The following is a 13,150-nucleotide window of genomic DNA, read 5'->3' as shown; positions in this document are numbered from 1 at the left end:
TATTTCTGGACCACCTACTGTATGCCACAGACAGGCTATATTTACAGGCCCACCTGTACTTTAGTATGGCTACAACCTCAGGAGCATGTATGAGATTGGGAATGCACCAAATTATGAAAGCCTTGGATGCTCTGTTAAGGAGTTTGGACCTCACTCTAAAGATGGTAAGAAATCAATAAAGGCTGGTAAGCAAGGAAGCAACAAGATGAGAGTTGTATATACCCTGACTCAGGCTTTCTTATACGTTCCCTCTGAGGAGCTGCCACGAAGGTTCTAGAGGAGAGGAAGGAGCTGATATGCCCTATGTTTCACAGATACTGCATGAGACTCTGCTGCTAAGGCCTACCACCTCTCTACCCCCATGTTCTATCATCAGACTTCACTAGTGGAATAAAAAGGTCCAGTACCAGTAGCAGGTAGGAAACAGAAAAGTAACGGAGAAGAAAGAGAGTTCCTGTGGCCAAGGTGCATAAGGGTCACCTCCAGGGAACTATTCATATTTTAAACAGAATACTATACCAACAAAATAATACTAGAGGATATTAAAACATCTGATAAAGTAAATTTTATGTTGTGTTTATCACAATTTAAAATAATTTTTAAAGGAAAAAAATTATCTGAAATTTAGGTGAAACATTTTTCTATTCTGTCATTTAAAATGATAAAGATCAGTTCAGAGTATATTTAATAATAATTCCCCCATTCTTCCTTCACATTTAAAGAATTCTTCCAAGTCCACTCCCTACCACAAAGCTAAATGTGCAAAAATGCAAAAAGCGTGATAATTATTTCACTGGGGGAGAGAAGAGAATCACATCCCAAATGGACAACATCCAATAACCAACTATCCTTTAGACTTGCAATGGTGCAAACCGCCACCAAAAAGAATGCACATGGATTTGGACACATTCTAACAGTACAGCTGTCTGTCCAGGCATGCTGCTGAAAGAACAGTGCATTCCTCCTTGTTCCATCTTCCACCCACCTTAAGCCCCATTATGAAAGGGAGTTTAAACAAAACTATCATATTTAAGCCTCTAATATATGTGTGTTTTCAATAAGATCAGCTAGGTAAAAATAGTGGCAGTAAACCCCTCCAACATTGCCCTGAGATTAGAGTTTGAAGATTTCTGATGAGGAAAATAATTTTGGTAATGTATATTTGTCAAAAGTTTTAATTTGAGATTGCAATCTAGGTGCAAAGATAGGGAAATAAGTTACTTTCAGAAAACTGATATAGTATGGTAGAGGAGTGAGTATTGAGAATCAGAGTAATGGGATCTGAGTCCTAAATAGCTAGCCTATCAGCAGCTTTGTGACCTCGGGAAAACTGCCCAACCTCTCTGAGCTTCAGTTTTCTCATTTATGAAACATGATTAATGATGCTTACATCATCTATATCATGGTGTTGCTGTGAAAAGCAAAGAGCTAAATGTAACCCTAACTCAGCACACTCTAATGCACCCTCTCAATAATCTCAATTTCATGCAACTCTTTTTGAATACCATGTTTTATATTTCCAGCTCATTCTTTCTAAGACATAAATTCATATAATCTTGTGACCCCACCAGATCTCCCATCTACTGACCGCTATCTTTGAACTATCTTTTTTTAATTTTTATTTTATTTTTATTTTTGAGACAGAGTCTCACTCTGTCGCCCCGGCTGGAATGCAATGGCGTGATCTCGGCTCACTGCAACTTCTGCCTCCCAGGTTCAAGCAATTCTCCTGCCTCAACCTCCCGAGTAGCTGGGACTATAGGCACGTGCCACCAGGCCCAGCTAATTTTTTTTTTTTTTTTTTTTTTTGTATTTTTAGTAGAGACAGGGTTTCACCATGTTGGCCAGGATGATCTTGATCTCCTGACCTCGTGACCCACCCGCCTCGGCCTCCCAAAGTGCTGGGATTACAGGTGTGAGCCACCACACCCAGCCTATCTTCAAACTATCTTTTCACTGTTCCTCACCCTGTGAAGTCCTCTCTTCTCTCCTTACCAGCTTAAGTTCCATGGACCATCATTATAATCACTAGTTGGACCTACTCACTTTGCAGAACCACAAGCCGGGTAAATTTCAACTATTCTCCTACTCCTAAAGTGAAGGTGGCTGGAGAAAAAAAGCACAAAACCAAGCTGACTGGCCTCACTTTTAACTCAGAACCTTTAGCCTCAAATGAGCCCTTAACACTGCCTGGTGATCGTACTGTATTTCTCTAGTCCATTCACTTTCCCACTTTTCTAGACAATTATATGCTCTCCTCTCTTTTCAAACTCCTAATAGCTTCCTTTCTTACTAAGCCAATGACCTGGCTTAGAAAATTAAAGTAATCAGAGAAGATCTTCCAGGGTATTTGACTTTCTGTTTCTGAGCTGTTTCACTTAAGATAATGGCTTCCAGTTCCATCCGATATGTTACCACAACAAGACATGATTTCATTCATTTTTATAGCTGAATAGTATTCCATTGTATACAGATATCACATTTTCTTTATCCATTTATCCTTTGATAGACACTCATAAACCTTTTTATGTTAATTGCTAGCTTTATGGTTGTGTTTATTATTATTTTGATTTGAATTAACATTTTGCATATTTAAATTTATTTAGGAGAGTTAAGTATGCAGTGTTAGTGGAAACATTTTTGGTTAACAGCTTATAGAACCTTATTAATTTTAACAAGAAGGACCAGTTTGGCTTTGTAGGATATCTGATTTATGGAATATTTTAGGATATTAGGAATATTTTAGGATATCAGTTTTTTTTTTTTTTTGAGGTACAGAAAACTGGAAGTGGATTGTCATAGTATTGCTGGTAAGAATCACTGGGGCTCTTGATTTAACAAATAGCTAAGGTTTTTGTTTTTGTTTTTGTTTTGAGACAGTGTCTTACTCTGTCACCCAGGCCAGAGTGCAATGGCAAGATCATGGCTCATTGCAGCCTTGATCTCCTGGGCTCAAATGATCTCCACTCAGCCTCCCAAATAGAGAACTGCATGTTCTCACAAGTGGAAGCTAAATAATGTGTTCACATGGACACAGAGTGTAGAATAGGACACTGGAGACTCAGTGGGTGGGGCGGGAGGTGAGGGATGAGAAATTACTTAATGCGTATGACTTACATTATTCAGGTGATGGTTCCACTAAAAGCCCAGACTTCACCATGACGTAACAAAACTGTACTTGTACCACTTAAATTTATAACAACAACAACAAAAACATTAGAAAGTTTAGATAAATATGTATCCCTAGAAAGTACAGGTTGATTTTCACTTAAAGGAAGACAATCACAAGGCTGTTAACCTTCTCAACAAAAAGAGGGCATCTTTCTATGTATGCAGAAAGCACTCAACTCAGATCAAATAATCACAAAGCAACAATCTAACAAAAAAAGGTAATTCCTGTTTTTTTCATGCACAACTGAAATGATAAAAAAATTATAATACAAACGTAAGTTAAAACGTTGTAGAGCACTAAATCAGAAGCCAGAAGACCAAAGTTCTGGTCTTTTCTCTGCCATAACTAGATATGGGAATTTTACTGTTTCCATTTCTTCATCTGTAAAATTAAGGAGCAGGGGAAAAGATCACTCTAAAATTATTTCAGAGTTTTCTGAGCTTCTTCCTGATGAGCAAGGAGACTTGTGGTCTGGTTCTTGGACTTTCCTAGCAGCATGGCCCCTAAATGCCAGTCTCCACTCCCACCTCAAAAGAAGAAACCAAGACCACCTCCTGTTCTGAGACTGGAAGAGACATCATCAGCCTCTCTAGACTTGCCGAAGAAGAGAGAAAAAGAACAGCAGGAAGCAACTGAACATATTGATGAAGTACAAAATGAAATAGACAGGCTTAATGAACTGAGGGAGGAGATTCTGAAAGCAGAACAGAAAATAAACTCTGTCAGCCATTTTTTTCAGAAGAGGTGAGAATTGATGGCCAAAATTCCAAGTTTTGGGGTTACAATGTTTGTCAACCATCCTCAAGTGTCTGCACTGCTTAGGGAGGAGGACCAAGAGGCACTGCATTATCTGACCAAAGGTGAAGTGGCAGAATTTGAAGATACTAAGTCAGGTTACAGAATAGACTTTTATTTTGATGAAAATCCTTCCTTTAAAAATAAATTTCATCTGAATGAGAGTGGTATTCCATCTTCAAAGTCCACTGAAATCAAATGGAAAGCTGGAAAGGATGCGATGAAACATTCAAGTCAAACACAGAATAAAGCCAGCAGGAAGAGGCAGCAGGAGGCACCAGAGAGCTTCTTTATCTGGTTTACTGACCCTTCTGATTCAGGTGCTGATGTTAAGAAAGTTCATCAAAGATGACATTTGTCCCATCCCATAACAGTACTACTTGGTTACCGATATGGATGATGAAGAAGGAGAAGATGATGAGGAGGAGGAGGAAGAAAAGGAAGGATTAGAAGATATTGATGAAGAAGGGGATGAGGAAGATGATAATGAAGGGGAGAAAGGACAGTAGGATGAAGGAGAAGATGACTAATAGAACACTGATGGATTCAACCTTCCTTTTTAAAATTTTCTCCAGTCCCTGGGAGCAAGTTGGAGTCTTTTTTTTTCCCCTCTTGTGGCTCACTTGCCCTGTTCTTGAGGTCTCTTTTCTATACACCATGATTCTCAACTTATTTGAGGGGTAAATACCTTGAGCAGAATATTATGGGAAAAGAGTCTCTACCACTTTCTGTTCCAAATTCATTTTTATCCCTTCCTGTCTGAACAAAAACTGTATGGAATCAACACCACCGAGCTCTGTCGGAAAAAAGAAAAACCTGCTCCCTTCACTCTGCTGGAAGCTGGAGGGTGCTAGGCCCCTGTGCAGTAGTACACAGAATTCTAGCTTCTTTCCTCCTTTCTCTGTATACTGGACTCAGACAGTACACTGTGTCTCTACGTGAATATGGACAGTTAGCATTTACCAATATGCATCTGTCTACTTTCTCTTGTCTAAAAAGGGGGAAAGAAAACTTTAAAAAATGGGGTTAGAGAAGGTCAGCAAAGGGTGGATTTGAGATGTTTGGGTGGGTTAAGCGGGCATTTTGACAACATGGCTTCTCTTTTGGCATGTTAAATTGAGATGTCTGACAGACATCCTTGCAATTTAAGGTAATACTTTTAAAATAAATTCTCTCCTAATGATGACTTGCGCCCTGCCACTCAATGGGAGAATCAGCAAAACCTGTAGTATCTTATTTGAAATTGACATTCTCTATTGTAATTTTCACCCTGTTTTGTTTTTTTTTTTTAATTTTCTTTTTGTTTCACTGGAAAGATGATGCTCAGTTTTAAAAGTTAAATGTACAAGTTGCTTTGTATAAGTCGCTTTGTTATAATAAAACTAAATGTGTTCACAAAGGAAAAAACTTATTTCAGCTCAAACACCTTATGATGCCATGACCCAAAGTGAAGTATGCCATATTACATTTTCTTATTTTAAACAGAAATTAAAAGTACATAAGTTTGAGTTAAAGGTAGCATTATATTGTTTTTGACTAAAAGAGGTAGCTGTACATAAAGATGAGAGCAATAATAAAAACCCATGAAGATATATAATGAGAATTTATTAGTAAGAATATACAATGCTTTCCCTGGATAAAGTTACTTCTGTAATACAATTTTTTTAATTTAAAAAATTACCTTCTAAACCATTAACTTGAAATACTTAATAGCCACTTTTCTAAGTCCTATTTTAGGAAGCCTAGACAAGCAAACCAAATTAATAGAAATTGAGAGTAGAGAAAATTAGCAATGGGCCGGGCGCAGTGGCTCACGCCTGTAATCCCAGCACTTTGGGAGGCCCGGGCGGGGAGATCACTTAAGGCCAGGAGTTCGAGACCAGCCTGGACAATATGATGAAACCCTGTCCCTACTAAAAATACAAAAATTAGCTGGGTATGGTGGGGCGTGTCTATAATCCCACCTACTCGGGAGGCTGAGGCAGGAGAATGGCTTGAACCTGGGAGGCGGAGGTTACAGTGAGCCGAGATGGCACCACTGCACTCCAGGCTGGGTGACAGAGGGAGATGCTGTCTTAAAAAAAAAAAAAAAAATCAGCAATGCCCTCTTCTGGGCTACAACTACTTAATGAGTAATGTATACTAGCCTTGGAATTTATTTCACAATTCTTTTTGAGCATGTGTGTTTGGGTTTATCAGCCATTTCAACTTCTTTTTTGTTGTTGTTTTTTTGAGAGGGAGTTTCGCTCTTGTTGCCCAGGCTGGAGTGCAATGGCATGATCTTGGCTCACTGAAATCTCTGCCTCCTGAGTTCAAGCGATTCTCCTGCTTCAGCCTCCCAAATAGCTGGGATTACAGGCGCCCACCACCATGCCCGGCTAATTTTTTGTATTTTTAGTAGAGACGGGGTTTCACCATGTTGGCCAGGCTGGCCTCAAACTCCTGACCTCAGATGATCCACCCACCTCAGCCTCCCAAAGTGCTGGGATTACAGGCGTGAGCCACCACGCCCGGCCTCAATTTCTTTCTTAAACCTGACTGGATCCAGCAAATATTTATTTAAAGTTTTGTCAATATGCCGGGCTTTCCCTTTAACTTTCATTTCCCGTTTCTCTTCTGCTTCCAATACTATTTATTTATTTACAGAGTCTCGTTCTATCACTCAGGCTGGAGTGCAGTGGTGCAACCTAGGCTCATTGCAACCTCCGCCTCCCAGGTTCAAGCAAGTCTTGTGCCTCAGCCTCCCAAGTAGCTGGGACCACAGATGCATGCCACCATGCTTGGCTAATTTTTGTATTTTTAGTAGACACAGAGTTACGCCATGTTGGCCAGGCTGGTCTCTAACTTCTGACTGCAAGTGATCCGCCTGCCCCCACAGAGTGCTGGGATTACTGTTGTGAGCAACCACGCCCAGCCCATTACCATTTATAGTGTACTTTTCAGTGTCCACCTTGGTTTTCCATTTTCTACATCTTTACCATGTCTGGTCTCTTTGTCTCTCTTATATGTGATTTCATTTTTGACTCAAGGGCTTTCATTCACCCAGTTAGGTATTAGGAGTTCTGAGATCCTCAAATTTCAGATTTCCCACATTCCACCTCCTTTCTGCAATACCAGATGTAGCAGGTTTGCCAATAAATTCAAACATATTATTCTGTCAGTTTAAATTTTCCAAGTTGACATTTTTATATTCCATTTATTTTCATCACTAGCAACTTGGTTGCTTAAAGTCTAAGGATTTTGCCTTTTAAATACTTTCTAGCACTTTGATATACATTGGAGAAACCAAAGAAGTTTCAGATTCAAAATGTCATCTAGTCAAAATGGAGAGGAAAAAATAGCACCCAATATTTAATTTGTCAAAACTGTGCAACACAGCCTTTTTTGGAAGGCCTAAGGAAAAAAATTATTGTATGCTATAATATAACTATAAAAGGTATTGGAGTTTCTTTGGGGAATTTTACCATATTTCTTGAAATATGGGATCTGTACAAATTTGAACCCCTCCAGAGTTTAATTATAATTCCTAAAGTTATCATTTACAAATATAAATGTTCATTATGAATTCATTTTCACTTCTTACCTCCATTCCTCAAGGGGTAAAAGTCAAATCTAGGGAAGAAATAATACTAACTAAATTTGATAAAGCTCACTGTATCTAGTACAGTGTTGTATACTCTATGGCTATTTCAGACTCATAACTAATCTCTCTGCTTTCACCATTGTCCCCGAGAGTTTATTCTCCACAAAGCAGCTAGACTGAACCCTATAAATCTAAACTCTCCAAAAGATTCCCATCCCACTCAGAATAAAATCCTACTTCCTTATTATGGTATACAACCCCTACATAACCAGTCATCAGCAATCCCCATCACTACTCCCACACAATTCTTTTACTTTCTTTTTCCTCTTATATATTATCCCCTACCATTCTCCTTCAGCCTTCTTCTCCAGCCAGTCTAGCCTCTTCTGCCATTCTAGAAGGATATACACCTCTACTGTAAATACAGTCTCCAGACTTTTGCCCTTGATGGTCCTCTTCCTGAAACGTTTTTATCTCAAAAGCCACAAGTTTGACTCTTTCGGACAGTTATTCTCTGCTCAAACGTTACCCCATCAGAGGCTTTCCCCAGCCATCCAATCTAAAACAGCACATCTGCTGGGCGTGGTGACGCAGGCCTGTAATCCCAGCACTGTGGGAAGCCAAGGTGGGTGGATCACCTAAGGGCAGGAGTTGGAGATGAGCCTGGCCAATATGGCGAAACCCCATCTCTACTAAAAATACAAAAAAAAAAAAAATAGCGGGATATGGTGGCTGGCACACGCCTGTCATCCCAGCTACTCAGGGGGCTGAGGCAGGAGAATTGCTTGAACCCAGAAAGTGGAGGTTGCAGTAAGCCGAGATCACACCACCACACCCCAGCCTGGACAACACAGCAAGACTGTGTCTCAAAAAAATAAAATTAAAACAGCACCTCTACTATCACTCTCTCCCTTTACCCAGCACTATCTTCCTCCCTACCACTAATCATCACATTATATAGTAAATAAATATTTAGTTAGCACCTGTTTCCACCCACTATGATGTAATTTCCATGAAGGCTGTGATTTGTTCAGTGCTGTATTTCCAGTGCCAAGAAACTACCTGGTAGGTGCTCAGTAACTGTTGAGGAGACGAAAATTTAAAATGTCTGACTCTAGAATCCATGTTATCAACTTTAATTATTCATACACACCAAAGAAGTCCTTTAAATAATAAATGTTAAAAGTATATTTAAACTGAGACTATTGATTGCCTCTAGAGAAGAGGCTAAAGGGAGAGAAATATAGGGAGATTAAATGTATGCGTACTTCTTAAATCTTGAACTATATTAATGAGTTAATTTTTCAAAATTAAACAAAATGTAACATGTTAATTTAACAGGTTATAACAATGACTGAGTTACATTAACTTTCCAGTTTAACTCTGCATTCTCAGGATGTGGAACACTAATGGCCGAAACATGACACTCTTCATGTTGTTCTCGGGTGTTTTTTGTTGTTGTTATTGCTGTTGTTTTGAGACAGAGTTTTACTCTTGTTGCCCAGGCTGGAGTGCAATGGTGCGATCTGGGCTCACTGCAACCTTCGTCTCCCAGGTTCAAGTGATTCTCCTGTCTCAGCCTCCCGAGTAGCTGGGATTACACGGCCAGTTGTTTTGTATTTTTAGTAGAGATGGAGTTTCACCATGTTGGCCAAGCTGGTCTCAAACTCCTGACTTCAGGTGATCTGCCCACCTTGGCCTCCCAAAGTGCTGGGATTACAGGCGTGAGCCACTGCGCCCTGCCCTGTTCTAGGGTATTTTAATAAGACTCTCCAGGAATTTCTCAGAGCACAAGAAGTTAAATGTTACTTTCTTAAATGTTCCCTACTCTTGTATCATATTACATCTTAATTAGCGATCGCCTTGTCACTAGGAAGTCGCTATGTACATTCATTTGTTCATTCATAAAGGGTGACACAGCCACCAAACGGTAATGGAGTCTGAGGATAGAAAAAACAAAACCCCAAAGTGTTTTGGCCTACTCTCACCACTCAACACAATATTTCTAACACCAGATGTGTGGGGTTATTTCCTCCACACACCAAGCAAGCAGTGTACAAGCTGGGTGTCTTACAATTTAACTCACTTCTATCTACCTAGAGACAGAAGTGCACAAGCTGGGTGTCTTACCATGTTTTTTTTTTTTTTTGAGACGGAGTTTTGCTCTTGTTGCCCACACTGGAGTGCAATGGCGCGATCTCGGCTCATGGCAACCTCCGCCTTCCATGTTCAAGCAATTCTCCTGCCTCAGCCTCCTGAGGAGTTGGAATTACAGGCATGCACCACCAGGCCGGGCTAATTTTGTATTTTTAGTAGACACAGGGTGTCTCCATGTTGAGGCTGGTCTCGAACTCCTGACCTCACGTGATCTGCCCGCCTTGGCCTCCCAAAGTGCTGGGATTACAGGCGTGAGCCACCGGGCCCAGCCTGGGTGTCTTACAATTTAACTCAATTCTAATTCTATCTACCTAGAGATAGTGTCAGATTCCACAAGGCCAGGGCTCAGGCCCACATGACTGTCCCCGACTTCAGATGCCATTTCTGATTGATTGGCAATAAACTGGGGTTTCCACAACCCCCTCCTTGGTTAGATTAATTTGCAAGAGTGGCTCACAGAACTCAGGGAAACACTTTACATACGTTTACTCATTTATTATAAAGGATATTACAAAAGATACAGATGAACAACCAAATAAAAAGATACACAGAGCAAGGTGTGGGAGAAGAGGGGCTGAGTGGAGTCCTTCAGGAACTTCCATGTGTTCAGCTATCCCAAAGCTCTCTGAACCCAGTACTTTCAGGTTTCGTGGAGGCTTCATTACATAGGCATAGCTGATTAAATCACTGGCCATTGTTGATGACATTAACTTTCAGCCTCTCTCCCCTCTACAGAGATGTGGTGGGGGTGGGGGGTGGGGGGTGGGGTGGGGTGGGGGGTGAGTGCTGAAAGCCCCAACCTTCTAATCACGCCTCTCCTCAGTCTTTCAGGCGACCAGTCCCCATCCTGAAGCTATCTAGGGGTCCCTAGCCTCCAGTCATCTCATTAGCATACAAAAGACGCTCTAATCACTAGGGGGAGTCCTAGAATTTTAGGAGGTTTTTTTTGGCCAGGAAACGGAATAAAGACCAAATATATATTTCACAATATCACATAATGTTTCATTGTTATAAGAAATTCTGTCACCAAAGTTGCCATAACAAAACAATATTCCAAGATATGGTCCATTATATCCAGAATTTAAGGTCCTAGGCCTGGTAATGGAGCTGAGAGGAAAAAGCGTTCAGCAGGAAAAAGAAGAGGCAGCGATCCAGCCACTTCCCACTTCCCCTTCTAACCACAGCTAGTCCCTATTTAGAAAGGAAGCCACTCCCAGTTCTCTTGAAAACAGTGGTCCTCTCAACTGCCAAGAAGGCCACAGGAAGAAGGTCACTTTCAGAAAAGAAAACCCAGAATGATGACAGTAATGAAATCCTTCATGGACCAATACTAGACTAATGGTCTTCCCAGTACTTTATATTCTTACTACATCACAAATGATAAGGATTATAAACCCAAAGTTAGAAAGAATAAGCACTGATTTCTGCCAGCTATAAGATAATAGACGATTGCACTTAATTTTCACAATCAAATAAGGCTGTATACTTTTCCAACTCTTCTATATTAAATTATTAGATGTTGTATGATAGTATGAGAACCTTAATCTTTCTGTATGAAATCCCTTTTTTTTTTTTTTTTGAGACGGAGTTTCGCTCTTATTGCCCAGGCTGGAGTGCAAAGGTGCAATCTTGGCTCACTGTAACCTCTGTCTCCTGGGTTCAAGCGATTCTCTTGCCTCATCCTCCCAAGTAGCTGGGATTACAGGCAAGTGCCACCACACCCGGCTAATTTTTTGTATTTTTAGTAGAGATAGGGTTTCACCATGTTGTCCAGGCTGGTCTCGAACTCATGACCTCAGGTGATATCCACCCGCCTCGGCCTCCCAAAGTGCTGGGATTACAGGCATGAGCCACCTTGCCCGGCCTCTGAAATTACTTTATATACACATAGTCTGCTATCATTTAAATAACACTCTGTAAAGGTTTTTAAAAATCACTAAAGAGTTTTCAAAAAAATTACTAAGAAACAGTCTGTGTCATGTTAAATGACAGATGGAACAATTACTCAATTGAAATGAGACAGAAAATCTGACAATCAATTGGAAACTGTCATATAAAAATTAAGCTTGGACCTAAGCAAAAGCATTACAAATGGTTTTTCTTTTGCTTTTATATTCTCTTTAAGAAAAATACATTTAATTGCAAACAAAGTATAAAGCAGAAGAGTAACAGATACTTTGTGACATTTTACCATTCCCCTACAGTCAAAATATAACAAAATATTTGAACCAATCATATTTCACTCCTTGGTTAGTCACTGTATACAGCAGGGACTCTATACTCAGTAGTTATAGATTTAGTTATGAAAAACAATCCACAGGAATACCTTGGCTCTCACTCTACCAAAGGTAGATACGGCTGGCATCTTGAGCATGCTAGTCAATCTATCCAAATGCACAACTACTAATATCTCACCACTCTCTAGCTGTTTCCTATTTCATTTCATTAGGGAGACAGAGACAAACCAAAAAATATGATAAGAGAATGTCAAATGCAACCCTTCCACCAACACTGTTATCTCCACAACATCCTATAAAATTATCACTCAAGCTCGAATTACAACAAACTCTCAATAAATCCCAGACCACTTTCATTCTCAGTGGACAAATAAATATCCTTGTTCTTGTCCCACACTGCCTGAATTTCCATTTTCCAAGTCATGTTGTCATAATGGCACATCAATTCACCCACTTGTTGTACCTGTAAGTACCAGAAAAATCAGGTAAATTAACTCAAGGAGGTTGAGTTAAATCTGACAATTGACTTAACCTTTAATTACTTATGTGCCAGACATAAAAGAATGAAACACATGGCATGCAGAAAAATTGTACAATCATATCACATAGAAAAAAATTTAAAACTATGTTACAAAAAGTAAATTAATAACTTTTGGTTAATCAAAGTATGTTCTGAAACATTAAGTCTGATAACTTCTTCCTAATAAATACGAGTGAATTATTTTCTTAAAATTTTGCTATTTCAAGTACAGAACTTTTTACATATTTTTCTTTAAAGCATTAAGTCACACTGCATTATGTCTATTTGAATTACTACTTAAATTACTAGAAAGAAATCAAGATAACATTAAACTCTTAAAATATCTTTGGTAACAGAATGAATTATCTTCTGTGTTGTTGTCTATATCAAAGGTCATATCATATTTCATACTTTTCTAAGGTAAACATTTAAACAGCATACATGGTATGATGGAGAAAATTATAACAAACTCACACCAAATTATCAGCCTTTCTGAATTTCCCAAAAAGGGCACAACTTGCAAAAAAAAAAAAAAATGAGAACTATAATTTTCATGTATCAAGAAAAAAATATAATAAGCAGTTTTTCTAAAGTGCTCAAAGAAGTCAATTTGTGGCAACACTACCAGAAAAAGTGGCCTATGAAATCACACAAAATTTCTGAACTTTAAAAACGTACTAGGCTCT

At 39.3% G+C, this 13,150-nt stretch overlaps 1 protein-coding gene and 1 pseudogene across 2 annotated transcripts in view; one reads left to right on the top strand and one right to left on the bottom strand.

The window, feature by feature from the left end:
- Positions 1 to 13,150, bottom strand: part of ABL2 (ABL proto-oncogene 2, non-receptor tyrosine kinase) — a 125,737-nt gene that overhangs the window by 80,897 nt on the left and 31,690 nt on the right. The window lies entirely within an intron of this gene.
- LOC100589801 lies at positions 3,486 to 4,812 on the top strand (annotated as a pseudogene).

The sequence above is a fragment of the Nomascus leucogenys genome, chromosome 12 (genome assembly GCF_006542625.1).
Source record: "Nomascus leucogenys isolate Asia chromosome 12, Asia_NLE_v1, whole genome shotgun sequence".
Lineage (NCBI taxonomy): Eukaryota > Metazoa > Chordata > Mammalia > Primates > Hylobatidae > Nomascus > Nomascus leucogenys.
The sequence above is the reverse complement of the archived record's forward strand: the minus strand, read 5'-3'. Positions and strand labels throughout refer to the sequence as shown.